Below are 18474 nucleotides of genomic sequence, written 5' to 3' on the forward strand. Positions count from 1 at the left end.
AGCATCCCAAAGTGCTGGGATTACAGGTGTGAACCACCACACCTAGCCACTTTTGGAATATATGTGTATACAGAGTTTTGCACTTGTCTCCCAGGCTGGAGTGCAGGGGCAGGATCTCAGCTCACTGCAACCTTTGCCTCCTGGGTTCAAGCGATTCTCCTGTCTCAGCCTCCCAAGTAGCTGGAATTACAGGCACCCACCACTATGCCCGGCTAATTTTTGTATTTTTGGTAGAGATGGGGTTTCACCATGTTGGCCAGGCTGGTCTCGAACTCCTGACCTCAGCCTCTGAAAGTGCTGGGATTACAGGCGTGAGCCACTGTGCCCAGCCAGGAATTTTTAAAAACAGCATTATTGAGGTATAATTGACACACAATAAATCACACATACAAAAAAGTTTACAACTTAATAAATTTTGTATGTGTACAGTTGTCACTACAATCAAGATAATGAACATATCCATCACTTCTAAAAATTTTCTCCTGCCTTTTTTTTTTTTTTTTTTTTTAAATAGATATGGATTCTTGCTCTGTTGCCCAGGCTGGTCTCAAACCGCTGGCTGAAAGTGATCCTCCTGGCCTTCCAAAGTGTAGGGATTACAGGCATGAGCTGCCAAATCGAGTGGTATACATGAATCCATGTGATAAAACTGTATAGAACTAAAACGCTCAGGAGTATAAAATCAAAGGGCCAGGCATGGTGGTGGCTCATGCCTGTAATCTCAGCACTTTGGGAGGCTGAAGTGGGTGGATAATTTGAGGTGGGGAGTTCAAGACCATCCTGGCTAACATGGTGAAAGCTAGCCTCTATTAAAAATACAAAAAAAAAAAAAAAAAAAAATTAGCCAGATGTGGTGGCGGGTGTCTGTAATCCCAGCTACTCAGGAGGCTGAGGCAGGAAAATGGCTTGAACCTGGGAGGCACAGGTTGCAGTGAGCTGAGATTGTGCCACTGCACTCCAGCCTGGGTGACAAAGCAAGACTCTGTCTCAAAAAAAAAGTATCAAGGGCAATATCCAGGTTATAGTTTTGTAAGATGTTACTATTGTGGGAAACTGGGTAAATGGTACAGAAGAGCTCTCTGTATTATTATTATTATTATTTGAGATGGAGTTTCAAAAAAAACACCAGGCTGGAGTACAATGGCATGCTCTCAGCTCACTGAAACCTGTGCCTCCCAGGTTCAAGCCATTTTCCTGCCTCAACCTCCAGAGTAGCTGGGGTTACAGGTGTGCACCACCACACCTGGCTAATTTTGTATTTTTAGTAGAGACAGAGTTTCACCATGTTGATCAGACTGGCCTCAAACTCCTGACCTTGTGATCTGCCCATCTTAGCCTCCCAAAGTGCTAGGATTACAGGCATGAGCCACTGCACCCAGCCTGAATAATACTTAATTGAATGGGTATTTTGTTTATCCACTCATTAGTTGATGGACATTTGAGTTGATTCCACACTCCCATCTTTTAAATTGTAGCCATTCTAATGGGTTTGTAGTGATATCTCATTGTGATTTAGTTTGTATTTCCCTAATTATTAATAATGCCATATGTCTGAAAAAACCTTTAACTTCCTTAGATTTTTGAAAGATATTATTGTTGGGTAGAGAATTCTATGTTGATGGCTGGGCTTAGTGGCTCTTGCCTGTAATCTCAGCACTTTGAGAGGCCAAGGTGGGAGGATTGCTTGAGCCCAGAAGATCGAGACTAGCCTGGGCAACATGGCAAGACTCTGTCTCTACCAAAAAATAAAAATAAAAATTAGCCAGGTGTGGTGTGGTGGCACGTGCCTGTGGTCCCAGCTACGCAGGAGGCTGAAGTAGGGAGGATTGATTGAGTCTGGGAGGCTGCTGTTGCAGTGAGCCATGATTGTGCCTCTACACTCTGGCCTGGGCAACAGAGCAAGGCTGTCTTAAAAAATAATAGTAATAACCAAACCACAAAGGGCCAGGCAAGGTGGGGCTCACTTCTGAACCCCAGCACTTTCGGAAAGTGAGGCGGGAAGATCCCTTGAGCCCTGGAGTTCAATCTTGAAGTGAACCATGACCATGCCAGTGCATTCCAGTCTGAGTTACAGAGTGAGACCTTCTTTATTTATTTATTTATTTATTTTATCCTGTCTTAAAAAAAAATGTTTGTTAGAAATGAGCCATGTTAGTAAGATATGTTGAAAGTCCTAGCAGTTCTTTTTTTTTTTTAAACTCAATCTCAAAATCAGTAAAAGCAATTAAATCTACAAGGAAATGACAGTTGGTTTTTCTGGGTTTTTTTTTTTTTTTTTTTTGAGATGGAATTTCATTCTTGTTGCCCAGGCTGGCAATGGCATGATCTCCACTCACTGCAACCTCCCCGTCCCAGGTTCAAGTGATTCTCCTGCCTCAAGCCTCCCTAGTAGCTGGGATTACAGGCACCTGCCACCACGCCCAGCTAATTTTTTGTATTTTTGGTAGAGACGGAGTTTCACAATGTTGGCCAGGCTGGTCTCGAACTCCTGAACCCAGGTGATCCACCCGCCTCAGCCTCCCAAAGTGCTGGGATTTCAGGCATGAGCTACTGTGCCTGGCAAAATGACAGTATTAACTAATATTTATAAAGTGCTTATAATCTGCCATCGACTCTGTTAAGCACTATACTTGAATTATTGTATTTAATATTCACAGTGTTTAAAGCACATGCAGTAAATAGTACCTCTTCATTTTATTTCATTTTATCCTTCATTCATTTTATCCTGTTTGCAGAAGGATAATGAGGTTTGTCAAGGAAGATGAGGTTTGGTCAGTTTAAGAGACTTGCCTAAGGAAACACAGCTAATAATCATCAGAACCATGGATTGATCCAAGCCCGCCCGGTTGTTGAGTTTGTTTTTTTTTTTTTTTAAGACGGGTTTTCACCATGTTGGTCAGGCTGGTCTTGAACTCCTGACCTCAGGTGATCCGCATGCCTTGGCCTCCAAAGTGCTTGGATTACAGGCGTGAGCCACTGCGCCCAGCCAAGATTTTTTTTTTTTTTTTTTTGAGGCAGCCTCTCACTTTGTCACTCAGGCTACAGTGCAGTGGCATGATCTCAGCTCACTGCAACCTCCACTTCCCAGATTCAAGCAATTCCCCTGCCTCAGCTTCCCAAATAGCTGGGATTACAGACATGTGCCACCACGTCTGGCTAATTTTTGTATTTTTAGAAGAGACAGGGTTTGCCATGTTGGCCAGGCTGGTCTCCAGCTCCTGGCCTCAAGTGATCCGCCTTCCTCAGCCTCCCAAAGTGTGAGGATTATAGGTATGAGCCACCGCACCCGGCCGCTGAGATTTTATCTAACTGTGTTGAAATGTTATAATGCCTGTCCTGTGTTTTTGGTCTTACAAATATTTCTGAGGAGGAGGGAAAGACGAATAGATGGAGCACAGTCGATTTTTGTGCAGTGAAAGTACTCTGCATGATACTATAATGGTGGATACATGACAATATACATTTGTCCAAACCCATCAATGTGCAACAGCAAGAATGAACCCTAATGTCAACTACAGACTCTGGATGATAACGCTGTATCAATGTGGGCTTATCAATTGTAACGAACATGCCACTCTGGTGGAGGATGTATAATGAAGGAGGTTTTGCATGCGTGGGGAAGGCAATGTGTGGGAAATCTCTGTACCTTCTGTTCGGTTTTGCTGTAAACCTATAATGGCTCTCAGGGAAGAAAAAATTAAAGATAATGGGGAAAAAAGAATGCATGGAAAATACAGAGATGTCGGCCAGATCATTTAAAGGCTTGACTGGGTCTAGAGGACTTATCATTGGAATCATACTCCCTCATTTCTGCAACAACCTACTGGCCTATCAGTGTAGGAAGGGACTACAGAGGGTGTGAACACAGCACAGTTTGTGGGAATTATTAGGGCTATCTTGGACCTCCAGGCTTGGGAAATAGAAACAAAGCAGAAGGAAAAACAAAGAATAAAAGAAAAAACAAAGAAAACATTTTAAAAAATTAAAAAAAAGAAGAAACCAAGCAGAAGCTTACATTCTAGTAGAGAGTAATTCATCATGCTCTAGTAGACGGAGCTAGACAATAAAAAGGGAGCAAAAAAAATTATGGAAAATGCACATTATGGAGAAGGCCCTTCAAGCAATTCTCATGTCTCAGCCTCCTGAGTAGCTGGGACCATAGGCACGTGCCACCATGCCCAGCTAAGTTTTTTGTATTTTTAGTAAAGATAGGGTTTTACCATGTTGGCCGGGCTGATCTCAAACTCCTGGCCTCAAGTGATCTGCCTGCCTCCCAAAGTGCTGGGATTGCAGGCATGAACTACCGTGCCTGGCCCCAGATGTAATTTTTTTTTTAAAGTAGATAATAGGGGGGAAAAAAAAACTAGAAGAAATGTAAAATTGCCATGAATTAATTGTTTTGATTGTAGGAATATGGATGAATGGTGATTGGTTTCTGCTGTATGCTTTTTGAATTTTCAAATTTCCTAGAATACCAAAAATACAAAAATAATTTTAATTCTAAAAAAATATGTCTACTAATGAAAACTGTGGAAATGAGAACTTAAAACCAGCCCATTTCTGGGGGAGCTCTGGTGCCTCTCCATGCCTGGGACACAGTAGGTGCTCAGGAAGGAGTTTTGGATATCGCAGAAGCCTCCAGGGAAGGGTGGGAGGACTGCTGGAAAACAAGCCCTGCTCAGATCTCCTGGCTACTTGTGCAGGGCAGAGATGGAGGGACACTTGGAGCTCACACAAGAGACCCACCTCTTGCGTGGGCAGGACCTACATTCCTCAGACTCGGGAAGCCATTGAATAATCATCATCATAGCAAATGGAATTCCTCATCTACATGTTCCCAACACAGTTCCTTGAAAGATCTTGATCTATCACCACCAAGGGAGCAGGCGCCTAGAGGGCACTGCCCACAGATGCCAAGCGCTCTGTGCTGAGAGCTGCACCTGCTCAAGGTCATCCTGAAGAGAATATGCCGATGCTCTGCGGGTGAATGACTTGCCCCAGGCCCCTGAGTCACAGTGCACCTGGGATGGGATCCCACCTACTAGGTGAGGCGCTGCCTTGTGAGCAAACCCAGGGGACCTGGCTCACAAAACCTTTGTCTAGAAAGATGGAGGGACCCGAAAGGTGGGCACACAGCAGGTTTCTTGTTTACTTTTAGCATACAAACACAGAAATATCAGCACCTGCTCACTCCAGTCTCTGGCAATCCTGACCAGGCTTCACGATGGGTGAGGTGGGCTAGGAATGGGAAAGTGGATGATGACCTCAGGCCTAGAGACTGCAGCTGTCACCTGGGGACCCAGTGAGTCCGCTGCACGTTTGAGAGCTACCATTCTCTGCCACATTTAGTCTGTCCATCTGTGACAAGGACCAGGCTGGCAAGATTCCTAGCACCAGGACATCTGGCAGAGTTCAGAAGTGGGAGGGGTTGAAGGTAATAGAGCTAGTTCACCACTCCAGTTCTGGAAAAAATGCGAAGTGGTATGTCCAGCGTTCTAGGTCCTTGGTACTGTATGGTGAGTAACAAGCAAACAGTATTTTTCTAAATGGGAGGTGATATAACAGAGTAGCATCCTGTTTTCCTGATCTTTTGCTAGATTTCTAGATAATTCAACATGTAAAATGAGGGGGACTCTGGATTTTTGTTTGTTTTTGAGATGGAGTCTTATGCTATCACCCAGGCTAGTGTGCAGTGGGACCACCTCAGCTCACTGCAACCTCCATCTACCGGGTTCAAGTGATTCTCCTCCCTCAGCCTCCCTAGATGCGACTACAGGTGTGCGCCACCACGCCTGGCTGGTGATTTTTATACCCTCATATTAAAAGAACACGCATCATTGCTTTCTTTTCTGCGAATGGGTGGACACTGGATTTCTCTCACACTGCAGACATTCATGCAGAGAGAATTCTTAACTGTCAGATCTGGCATGGAAACGAGGCTGTAACTCCAGAGCATAAATAAAGGCTTGCGTTGACTCAACCTGGAGGTCTTGCCAGATGCTATATTTTGTCTTAACAGGGAATTAACGAGAAAATTGTACAAACCTAGTTACACCTGTTTCACGTATTCAATTAATGAGGCTTTTATTCCAAAAGGATGGAAGCTTCTCCTCAAGAGGATATTTACAGTGTGGCCACTCCAACGCCATTTCAAAACACTGGGCCCTGATGTAGTTGTAATCTTGCATTCCACCTAAACACAAGCATATTTAATTTTTTTTAGCGTCTAAAATTGGAGTAGAGCCAAATATCACGTGTATTGGGGACAAGTGAATCAGACAACTACATGGAAACAGAAAAAGATGAATTTGACGTGATAGCTTATAAAATCAGGGCTTGACATTCTATTACCCATGTATGACCAGACAATCCCAAATATTCTCGTATGGATAACTGGACCAGAGCTGACTGAAGTAAGATATTTCACAAGGATACATTGAAAAAATATGAAGTCCAGGTGAGTGTGCACCAATATTTTTTTAAAAAGAAAAACTGTGGGGAAGTGGAGATGGCGGAGCTGTACGTGAAGCCGGGCAACAAGGAGCGCGGTTGGAACGACCCGCCGCAATTCTCATACGGGCTGCAGACCCAGGCCGGCGGACCCAGGCGCACGCTACTCACCAAGAGGGTCGCTGCACCCCAGGATGGATCCCCCAGAGTCCCCGCCTCAGAGACTTCTCCTGGGCCTCCCCCAATGGGGCCTCCACCTCCTTCAAGTAATCCCACGTCTCCACCTGTGGGGAGTGGTCCTGCCTCTGGTGTGGAGCCCACAAGTTTCCCAGTTGAGTCTGAGGCTCTGATGGAAGATGTGCTGAGACCTTTGGAACAGGCATTGGAAGATTGCCGTGGCCACACAAAGAAACAGGTATGTGATGACATCAGCCGACGCCTGGCACTGCTGCAGGAACGGTGGGCTGGAGGAAAGTTGTCAATACCTGTAAAGAAGAGAATGGCTCTACTGGTGCAAGAGCTTTCAACCCACCAGTGGGATGCAGCAGATGACATCCACCGCTCACTCATGGTTGACCATGTGACTGAGGTCAGTCAGTGGATGGTAGGAGTTAAAAGATTAATTGCGGAAAAGAGGAGTCTGTTTTCAGAGGAGGCAGCCAATGAAGAGAAATCTGCAGCCACAGCTGAGGAGAACCAGACCATACCAGGCTTCCAGCAGGCGCCATAACCATCAGTTCCCCGGACTCACCTGATACCATCTCCTACGCCCTGGAGGCCTTCTCTTACTTGGCTCCCTCTTACCAACAAGACTGTCCCACTGGGCCTGACCCACCTATGAGGGAAAAGGTCCCACCTGGGCCAGAGGGAGTTCGTGTTACTCATAACATGCATTTCAATAAAAACATCTCAGTGGTGGGTCTTGGATAGATAAAAAAAAAAAAAAGAAAAGAAAAACTGTGAAGTAATTTAATTTTAACACAAACCGTTTACAGCTGGAACTCTTATCTTCATAAACTGCCTCTAATACTTAAAAACAGAAGGCCAGGCGCAGTGCCTCGCTCCTGTAACCTCAGAGCTTTGGGAGGCCAAAGCGAGAGGACACTGGGGTCCAGGAGTTGGATACCAGCCTAGGCGACATAGAGGCTCCACCTCCACAATCAAAGAAGTTTTGAAGTCTCTAGTCCACTGAATTACTCATTCTTTTGAATGGAATGGAGGCTTCCTTTTGTTTACTGATAACACTTGAGGATTTCTCATGTCAAACAGCACATCACAAATATGTACTCCCATTTCACAATGCAGTATTTGTGAAAGAATTCACAATGTCAACGTAGGATATTTTGGTAAGCAGAAATTTATCAAATTTCTTGCCAGGGCAAAGAATAGTTGGTTACTAGATTAGGGATTTATCGGTCTAAGTGTCTACTGTAAGAAAGGTGAAATTGTGAATCAACTGCTTCAGTTGGTTTCCATGTTCTTGAGGAGTCTTTCTCCTATGTAGTAACAGTCATGATTTCAAACAGGATGATCTACATTTCAGCCCTAAGAAACCAAAACTGTGTTCTACTGTGAATTATACTTTATTGCACATGCATTTAAACATATTTTATGTCTAATACATACTTCTAAAAATTACCCTGTCTCAGTCTCCTGAGTAGCTGGGATTACAGGTGTGCACAACCAAGCCCAGCTTTTTTTGTGTTTTTAGTAGAGATGGGGTTTCGCCGTCTTTTGTTAAGCCCTATCCTATCAGTTTGCAATGAGATAAGCACAGAAATTAAAATACATGTTTAGTTTTATAAATATTTGGCAATTTTGACTATATTAATTTTCAAAACGGGATATTTTTGATTTAAAAAATTCATTTGAATAGCAGTTGACTTTAACTGTCATTTACAAAAGCATCAGTCCGTGGCAGATTGGAAATAAAAACTGATCCTTCGGCCAAGCGCGGTGGCTCACGCCTGTAATCCCAGCATTTGGGAGGCCAAGGCAGGTAATCACAAGATCAGGAGATCGAGACCATCCTGGCTAACACAATGAAACCCTGTGTCTACTAAAAATATAAAAAATTAGCCAGGCGTGGTGGCATGCGCCTGTAGTCCCAGCTACTCAGGAGGCTGAGGGAGGAGCATTGCTCGAACCTGGAGGTGGAGGTCGCAGAGAGCCAAGATCGTGCCACTGCACTCCAGCCTGGGTGACAGAGTGAGACTCCCTCTCGAAACAAAAAAAACCCAAAAAACAAAAAACTGGCCCTTCAACAGCAAACATTTAAGAAGCTCTTCTAAATTACAGCCTCAAATTCCTGGACTCAAGTGATCCTCCCACCTAAGCTTCCCAAGTAGCTGGTACTACAGGTGTCTGCTACATTAGAGATGGGGATAGAGCTATGCTGACTAGGATGGAAGCCTTGTCTTTTTGATTGCCTATATGCCATTGGCCTCTATCTCTGTCCCTACCTGGTCTTACCTTAACCTTGGTCTCCATTCTTTTCCTGCAATCAGGGCAGCTACATACAGTGATATAATTTGCACTGCCTAAAGATCGATTTTCAGGCCAGGGCTGAAACCCAGCACACTCTCAGCTCCACTCTCCATGCCTCCCCACAGGTCTGTGGCTGCCCTGAAGGAGCAACCTTCTACTTCACCAAATAGAGTCCCTGCATGGGCTAGACTTATGGTAGGTGGCTCAGGGTGGAATGGGTGAGCAACAGCAGGAATGTGTTTTTGTTAAGATATTACTATTTGCTACTAAACAGTCCACATAGATTATAGAAATAGATAAGCAAAAGCACACCCACAATTCCATCACCAGGGTACTTTTGATTTCCTGTATCTATTGTACCACTATTTAAAATGACAAAGGTGATCATTTGCTGTTTGCCTGCCTCATATCTGCAGGAATACTTTTTTTTTCCAGATTGGCAGTGGATTTTTTTCCTTTTTTTTTTTTTGAGACAGGGTTTCACCACGTTGGCCAGGCTGGTCTGGAATTCATGACCTCAGATAATTCACCCGCCTCGGCCTCCCAAGTGCTGGGATTACAGGTGTGAGCCACTGCATCCGACCTCTGTGTTTGTTTTTAAGTTAGTTTTATTCAGAGTCTTTTGTTGTTGTTGTTGTTGAGATGGGGTCTCGCTCTGTCTCCCAGGCTGGAGTGCAGTGGCATGGATCTCAGCTCACTGCAACCTCTGCCTCCCAGGTTCAAGCGATTCTCGTGCCTCAGCCTCCCAAATAACTGGAATTACAGGCATGCTCCACATGCCCAGCTACTTTTTTTGTATTTTAGTAGAGATGGGGTGTCTTGCTCTGTTGGCCAGGCTGGTCTCCACTCCTGGCCTCAAGTGATCCGTCCGCCTCAGCCTCTCAAAGTGCTGGGAATACAGGTGTGAGCCACCATGCCTGGCCATTTTCCTATCTTACTTTTCCTCCTTAATGTTATAAAAAAAATTATGTCAATATAAATCTGTATGCAGTCTTGATAGCTTCATATTTCAATGTATAATTTTTTAAACAATCTCAATGTAAAATTTAAAAAATTATTTAAAAATTACTGTTGAGGCCAGGTGCAGTGACTGAAGCCTGTAATCCTAGCATTTTGGGAGGCCAAGGCAGGCAGCACCTGTGGTCAGGAGTTCAAGACCAGCCTGGCCAACATGGTGAAACCTCATCTCTACTAAAATACAAAAATTAGCTGGACATGATAGCAGATGCCTATAATCCCAGCTACTCAGAAGACTGAAACGGGAGAATCGCTTAAACCTGGCAGATGGTCGTTGCAGTGAGCCGAGATCGAGCCACTGCATTCCAGTCTGGGCAGCTGAGCGAGACTCCGTCTCAAAAAACAAAATTACCAGGCCGAGCGTGGTGGCTCACGCCTGTAATCCAAGCACTTTGGAGGCCAAGGCAGGTGGATCACCTGAGGTCGGGAGTTCAAGACCAGCCTGACCAACATGGTGAAACCCCATCTTTAAAATTAAAATTACGTGTTGAAAAGATTAAGCATTCTTTTTGAAGGTGCTCATAACCCCACAGTTGTAGCATAACAAATTTGGCTTTCTTTATGCACACTTTGCTTCATTAAACTCAACATATCCAAAGCAAATCTAGCTCCTTGTATCCCCATCCTCCGCCCTCTCCTGAGTTGTCAGTGGAATGAGGTCAGGAAACTCTTTAGGTCTATCCTTTACCTCCTTTGTCTCATCCCTTTCCTCCCCTCCCACTTTCTCATGTCAGCCCTAAGATTTCTTATCTCTCTAGTCTGACCGGCCTCCTGGCTTCCAAACTAACTTCCTGCAATCCCACTGTAAGCTGCACCAGCACTACCTTTTTTGGTCTTTTAAATTTTCCCCAAACTACTTCAAATACTTGAAAGTTATTCAAGTATTTGTGTTCTTATACAAAAACCTTTTGCTGAGAAGTTCCTAGAGAGGGACCTGGCTGTGAGCGGCTAGGAACCAATATTCCTGTTAAAGTAGAAGAATGAACACCTTAGTCCTGGGGGCGATCTTGGTGCGGCAGCATAGCACCTACCTCAATCCCATCTTGACCCTCCCTCTCCCTGCCCATACCAATTACATGCAGTTTGTAGAGCAAGGAATTTACTGGTTTCTTCAGAAAAAAAGATCTCCCTTAGAACACCACACCCTTGTCATCTTGTGGATTTTTTTTTTTTAGTCATGTCAAAGATGACCCCTCCTGTAAACCTTTTCTGAACTCCTTGGAAAGAGGCTCTCCTCTGTACATGCTTCTTGTGGGAAGTAGAAAAGTTCCTTTTCAAAGTTTCCTTTCTTGTTAAATCATAAGTGTGCTAATAGCTTTGTTAAGCCCTGTCCTATGTAGCTGTTAGACATGCTGTGCTTATAGGCCCGTAGTAAACTCTATGTTCTTGTACGTTAACCAAGATTATCTGTGCTGGACCTGCTCACAGGCATGTCCCAGCTCTCCATTGCTTTACCCATTTAGAAAAGTTTTAAGATGTTAACCAATTGGGTTTTAGTTTAGATTGTGAGGTCTGACTCCAGCCAATGGAGATCAGACACAGCAGTAAGGACGACCCCAAACGCATAAGGAATAAATTTGCGTGTGTCCCTTTGTTCTTTGTACTCTCATGGCACGACGGCCACCAGGAGTACCCTTCCTGCAGTCCAGGAAGTAAAAGTTGCATTGCTGAAAGATCCTTTGTCTCAGTGCTAATTTTTTTTTTTTTTTTTTTTTTTTTTTTGCAGCACCGAGCATCTATTTCCAACATTCTGTAACCCCTCATGTTGTTAACATATCTAATTCCTCTATAAGTAGAGACTAGACTAACCTCCTCCAAGGGTCAGAGACTTCAGCTCATTTCTGTTTATATTCTCAGCATCTACCAGTAAGACCAGCATTTAATTCATACTCATCCAGTTATTTTCAACTGAAAATCCATGGAGTTTTTTTGTTTTGAGACAGAGTCTTGCTCTGTCATCCAGGCTGGAGTTCAGTGGTGTGATCTCAGCTCACTGCAACCTCCGACTCCCAGGTTCAAGTGATTCTCCTGCCTCAGTCTCCTGAGTAGCTGGGACTACAGACGTGTGCCATCACGCCAGGCTAATTTTTGAATTTTTGTAGAGACGGGATTTCACCATGTTGGCCACACTGGTCTCGAACTCCTGACCTCAGGTGATCCGCACACCTTGGCGTCCTAAATTGCTGGGGTTACAGTGTGAGCCACCGTGCCCAACCCATGTAGTTTTTTTTTTTTTTTTTTGCTATGAAAATGCTTTATTAGGCAAAACTACATATTATAAAAATGCTTTAAAATGCAAGAGGACGAGATGTGAAGATACAAAGAACAAGTGCATAGTAACACATGGCTATCAGTACATATTGAAGAATCAACACTACTTCCCGCCTTTACCCAGAAAAGGAAGCTTCTAGGCCACCTCCTCCTCCTCAGCACACAATTATATATAATTGCATAGAACTTAAGAACACATTAACTAGGCTTTTTTTTTTCTTTTCAGAGCTTTGGTGGGTCTGTCTGTGAAAGGATGCAGGCTTCATCTCAGTATCTCTTACATATGAAATGCTAAAGGGGGCCAGCACGGTGGCTCATGCCTGAAATTCCAGCACTTTGGGAGGACGAGGTGGGTGGATTACTTGAGGCCAGGAGTTCAAGACCAGCCAGGCCAAAACGGTAAAAACCCATCTCTACTAAAAATACAAAAATTTAGCCAGGAATGGTGGTGAGTGCCACCAGCTACTCAGGAGGCTGAGGCAGGAGGATTGTTTGAACCTGGGAGATGGAGGCTGTAGTGAGCCAAGATCACACTATTGCATTCTTACCTGAGTGAAAGAGCAAGACTCCCTCTCAAAAAATAATAATAAATAAATAAAATAAAATGCTAAAGGTGAGGCTGAAGTCACCAGAACCAAACATGCTACCAAGGATGAGAAATTATTAAATGGCAAATAAAATAGGAGATAAAATAATTGAATTCTGAAGTTTTAAGTAGATTAAAAGGAAGATTGAGCCGAGAGATAGCAGTGATTAAAACAATGAACTCTAGACTGCCAGAGCTTTAATCTAGGCGCAATCATTTCTAGCTTCTCTAACCTTGGACAAAGTTACTTTTATTTTGAGATGAGAGTCTTGCTCTGTTGCCCAGGCTGGAGTGCAATGGTGCGATCTTGGCTCACCACAACCTCCACCTCTCAGGTTCAAGTGATTCTCCTGCCTCAGCCTCCTGAGTAGCTGGGATTACAGGCATGCACCACCATGCCTGACTAATTTTTGTATTCTTAGTAGAGTCAGGGTTTCACTATGTTGGCCAGGCTGGTCTTGAACTTCTCACCTTGTGATCCGCCTGCCTCAGCCTCCCAAAGTGCTGGGATTACAGGCATGAGCCACTGCACCCGGCCACAAAGTTATAGTGAACTACCCAGGTGCCTTTACAATTTTTTTTAAGTGAAAGCAAGTTTATTAAGAAAGTAAATGAATAAAATAATGGTTACTCCATACACTTTGCTTTTTGCCCCCAGTGTTAGAGGACCTGTTTCAGTCATCAGGTTCCACTACTAAACTCATTTCATTCTGAGGACAGAAACAGTATCTAATAGAATAAAGCATACAAACCATGACCATCTCAATGGATGAGAAAAAGTGGGGGTAGGGATGTGACATCTTCCATTCATGAGAACCCAGCAAACTAGAAGGGGACTACCTCAATCTAATAAGCAGCATTGATCATCTACATAAAACCAGTAGAGGCCAGGTGAGGTGGCTCACTCCTGTAATCCCAGCACTTTGGGAAGCTAATGTGGGCAGATTGCTCACTTTGGGAAGCTAATGTGGGCAGATTGCTTGAGCCCGAGGTGGGGCCCAGCCTGGGCAATATGGCGAAATCTCATCTTTACTAAAATACAGAATTAGCTGAGTGTGGTGGTGTGTGCCTGTAGTCCCAGCTACTCAGGATGCTTAGATAAGATCACTTGAACTGGAGAGGTTGAGGCTGCAGTGAGTTGACTGCACCATTGCACTCCAGCCTGGGTGACAGAGCAAGATCCTGTCTCTTAAAAATAACCCACCTCTAGCACTGAAATGTCCTTTGATGTAATAAAAAAAGAAAAAAAAAACCCTATGATTTTTTTTGAAACTCTGTGATTTCACTACTGCACTCGAGCCTGTGTGAGAGCGCAAGACCCTGTCTCAAAAACAAAAACTAGCAAACACTCTTGATGGAATATTCAATGCTTTCTTCCTAAAATTGGGAACAGGGCAATGATGTAAGGCCTTAATATAGGAACAGCACATGAGACCAAGCAAGTAAGGTACAAGTGCAAGGGAGGGAGCAGGTGCAAGGATGTACTCCCACTCAGATGCCCACTCTGCTTCCACTGCCCTGACAGTGCCTCCTTACGTTTTACTGCATACCTCACCTTAGTCACAGTCTACTGTTACCTCTTCTACTCACCACGTACTGAAAGTCCTAACCAGTGGAATAAGGGAAGAACCAACCAACCACCCACGATTAGCAAGGTCTCATAATACAAGTCAAAAAATTTTAAGTTGCTTTTCTATAAACTAGCAACAGTTGGAAAAGAAACCAATTCCATTTAGACTAGAGGTCCGGAGTTCCAGACCCGCATGGCCAACATGGTGAATGAAACCCTGTCTCTGCTAAAAATACAAAAAAAAGTTAGCCAGGTGTGGTGGTGGACACCTGTAATCCCAGCTACTTGGAAGGGTGAGGCAAAATCACTTGAACAGACAAGGTGGAGGTTGCAGTGAGCCAAGATTGTGCCACTGCTCTCCACCCTGGGCAAGAGCGAAACTGTTTCAAAAAAAAAAAGAAGCTGGGCGCGGCAGCTCATGCCTGTGATCCCAGTGCTTTGGGAGGCAGAGGTGGATGGCTTACAAGGTCAGGAGTACAAGACCAGCCTGGCCAACATGATGAAACCCCTCTCTACTAAAAATACAAAAAATTAGTTGGAAAAATTAGCCGGGTGTGGTGCCAGGCACCTGTAATCCCAGCACTCGGGAGGGTGAGGAAGAGAATTGCTTGAACTGGGGAGGCAGAGGTTGCAATGAGCCGAGATTCCGGGATTGTGCCACTACACTCCAGCCTGGGTGACAAAACGGGACTCTGTCTCGGAAAAAAACAAAAAAACAAACAAAAAACAGTTTAACTCAATTCTAATAACAATTCCATCAGGCTTAAAAAAATTGAAATTGACAGGTTTATTATTGTATTTATTTCACAGTCTAAAGGACAAAGTAATCTGCAAATGAAACAAAAGTAGACCACTTGACTTCAACAAGACTTTAAAGCTTAGCAATCTGTTATATTGGCACATGGACAGATAAAACTGAATCAATGAGAGAATACACTCCAGGAGGCCGGGCACAGCGGCTCTCACCTGTAATCCCAGCCCTTTGAGGCTAAGGCAAGCGGATCACTTGAGGCCAGGAGTTGGAGACCAGCCTGGCCAACATGGCGAAACTCTGACTCTAATAAAAATAAGAAAATTATTGATCCTGGGTTTCAAAAAATAAAATTTAAAAATATATGAAAATTAGCCAGGTGCGGTGGCATGTGCCTGAAGCCCCAGCTACTTGGGAGGCTGAGGCAGAAGGATCACTTGAACTGGGGAGGCAGAGGTTGCAGTGAGCCAAGATTACACCACTGCACTACAACCTGGGTGACAGAGTGAAATTCTGTCTTGGAAAAAAAAAACAAAAAATAGAGAATACACTCCAGAAGTAGATGGAGAAAAGAATCTTTTCCAGTGTTAGAATGACTTGATGGGGTAAGAAAAATGAACCTCAAACCTTACCTTACAATACATGCAAAAACTTGAGATAATAGACCTAAACATAAAAGCTTAAACATTTTATGAGAAAACAATACCACCATAACAATCTGGAGGTAGGCAGATTTATTTAGAAAAAAAGTCCATTTAAAAAATTGATAAATTAAGACTCCAGTGGAAACTTCTGTTTAAGACACATAAAAAATCAAGAGTGAAGACACACACAATGGTGAAAATATTTGCAAAATAACTGACAAGAAATTTTATTTGAAATACAGAGTTCCTATAACTTGGTAATAAAAACCAACCTAATTAAAAAATATACACTCAAACTCAGAGACATATTAATGGCCAATAAACACATGAGAACATGTTCATTAGTCATCAAGAAATGCAGACTGAAACCACAAGAGATACCACGACACACCCAGAAGTCACAATACTTGTGTGCAAATATTCATAGCAGCTTTACTCACACTTGCCAAAAACTAGAAACCAGTAAAATGTTCATTAACAGGAAAACAGTTGAACAAATTATAGTATATTCATACAATAGACTCCTACTCAGTAATACGGATCGTTGAACCTTAACAATATTTATGCTGAAAGAATTACAAAGTTCCAGGGAAAGAAAATGAACCCTAGTCCATGATGAAAACATTTCAGTGTGGTGGTGAGGGTATTGCTTAATTGCCTGGGTAGATAAGTGAGCTTTTGTCCTGGTAAGGTGAGGGCAAAGGAGAACCATCTACCATAATTACAGCTTAGGTTTTTGTTTCGTTTTTTGAGATTTCTCACTCTGTGGCCCAGGTTAGAGTGCAGTGGCACAATCTTGGCTCACCACAACCTCCACCTCTCAGATTCAAGTGATTCTTCCGCCTCAGCCTTCCGAGTAGCTGGGATTGCAGGCATGTACTACCATGCTTTGCTAATTTTTATATTTTTAGTAGAGACGGGGTTTTGCCATGTTGGCCAGGCTGGTCTCAAACTCCTGACCTCAGGTGATCCACCTCCCTCAGCCTCCCAAAGTGTTAGGATTACGGGCGTGAGCTACCACACCCAGCTGGATTTATGTATTTCAATTCAAATAAATTATACTTAAAAAGATGGGCATGTAGTTAGTAGACAGAAACGCCAAACTAGAATGGTGTTGAAACTTGTATATAAAGGTTTATCGTACCACTTTACTTTGTATGTTTGAAAATTCTCCATGTTAAGGCTGGGAGCGGTGTCTCACGCCTGTAATCCCTGTACTTTGGGAGGCTGAGGCAGGTGGATCGCCTGAAGTCAGGAGATCCAGACCAGCCTGACCAACATGGTGAAACCCCTTATCTACTAAAACCACAAAAAATTAGCTAGGCATGGTGGCGGGCATTTGTCATCCCAGCTACTCGGGAGGCTGAGGCAGAAGAATCACTTAACAGGAGGTGGAGGTTGCAGTGAGCCCAAATAGCGCTACTGCACTCCAGCCTGGGCGATGGAGACTATCTCAATTTAAGAAAATTCTCCAAATTAAGATGTTGTTTACAAATCTAAAATCTATTGTCTGGGCTCCATATATTTCCAACAATTTACCAGACATCCCTTGACATGTCTCTTTGATGGTTCTCTTGCCGCCTTGAAGTCAAAGACCTCTAGCTTTGTTTCAAATTTCACCATAGGGGTCTGTTGAGAATTCAGGAAAATGGTGGCTACTGCACAAAGGTCATGCTTTTTGTTTTTGAGACAGGGTCTTACTTTTGCTTGAGCTGGAGTAGTGGTGTGATCACAGCTCACTGCAGCCTTGATCTCTTATTAATTATAGAGACGGGGCCTCACTGTGTTGCTCAGGCTGGCCTCAAATTCCTGGGCTCAAGAAATCCTCCCAAACTTTTGGGATTACAGGTGTAAGCCATGGTGTCTGACCCAAAGTTCAGTTTTGGAATAAGAATTTGGACACTTGACTAGGCACAGTGGCTCACGCCTGTAATTCTAGCACCCTGGGAGGCCAAGGTGGGCAGATTGCCTGAGGTCAGGAGTTCCATACCAGCCTGGCTAACATGGTGAACCCTTGTCTCTACTAAAAACACAAAAATTAGCCAGGTATGATGGCACATCCCTGTAGTCCCAATCCCAGCTACTTGGATGACCGAGGCAAGAGAATCACTTGAACCTAAGAGGCGGAGGTTGCAGCGAGCCGAGATTGCGCCAGTGCACTACAGCCTGGGTGACAGAGCAAGAACATCTCAAAAATTTTTTGGACCCTTGCCATCATTCAAGGCACTAGCAACGAGGCCTGTGGAGGGCCCTAAGTGAAGAAAATCAGAAAAGTGAAACACACTAATGAAAATGTTTTAGGAAATCACAGGACAGTCTCTGAAAGCAGGCAAGGATGGAATCCAAATGAGCAGCACCTCTTCCATTATGACAAGAGGAAGGGCAAGGTGGATGCGAATGTAAAGCCTGAAGCCTGGAACCCAAAAAATCCATCAAGAATAAAATATCATCACATTTTTCACTTACGTGTCTATCTATGATGGAAACTTCAGGACTGCTCATTAATGAACCCCTGACTTCCTTCATTCACCTGTTTTTGGCAAATGAATCTTGCAAATACCTATTGCACAGATATATAACATTTTGCTTTTCTAGGAACACCATCTGCTTTTAATGAAAATTGAGGAAATATTTTCTAACTGAAGCATATTCTGAAAAAGATCAGAATATACATTTTCTTAAGATTTTCAGCTTATTA

The 18474-nt window shown here is 43.6% G+C and overlaps 1 pseudogene across 1 annotated transcript; it reads left to right on the forward strand.

The window, feature by feature from the left end:
* Positions 1-5471: 5471 nt before the first annotated feature.
* LOC116549097 lies at positions 5472-7376 on the forward strand (annotated as a pseudogene). The gene is made up of 2 exons (XR_004267712.1): positions 5472-5516; positions 6488-7376. The product of XR_004267712.1 is annotated as a steroid receptor RNA activator 1 pseudogene (transcript).
* The last annotated feature ends 11098 nt before the right edge of the window (positions 7377-18474 follow it).

Source organism: Sapajus apella, unplaced genomic scaffold (genome assembly GCF_009761245.1).
Source record: "Sapajus apella isolate SASKATOON/1434 unplaced genomic scaffold, GSC_monkey_1.0 scaffold6, whole genome shotgun sequence".
NCBI classification, from domain to species: Eukaryota; Metazoa; Chordata; class Mammalia; order Primates; family Cebidae; genus Sapajus; species Sapajus apella.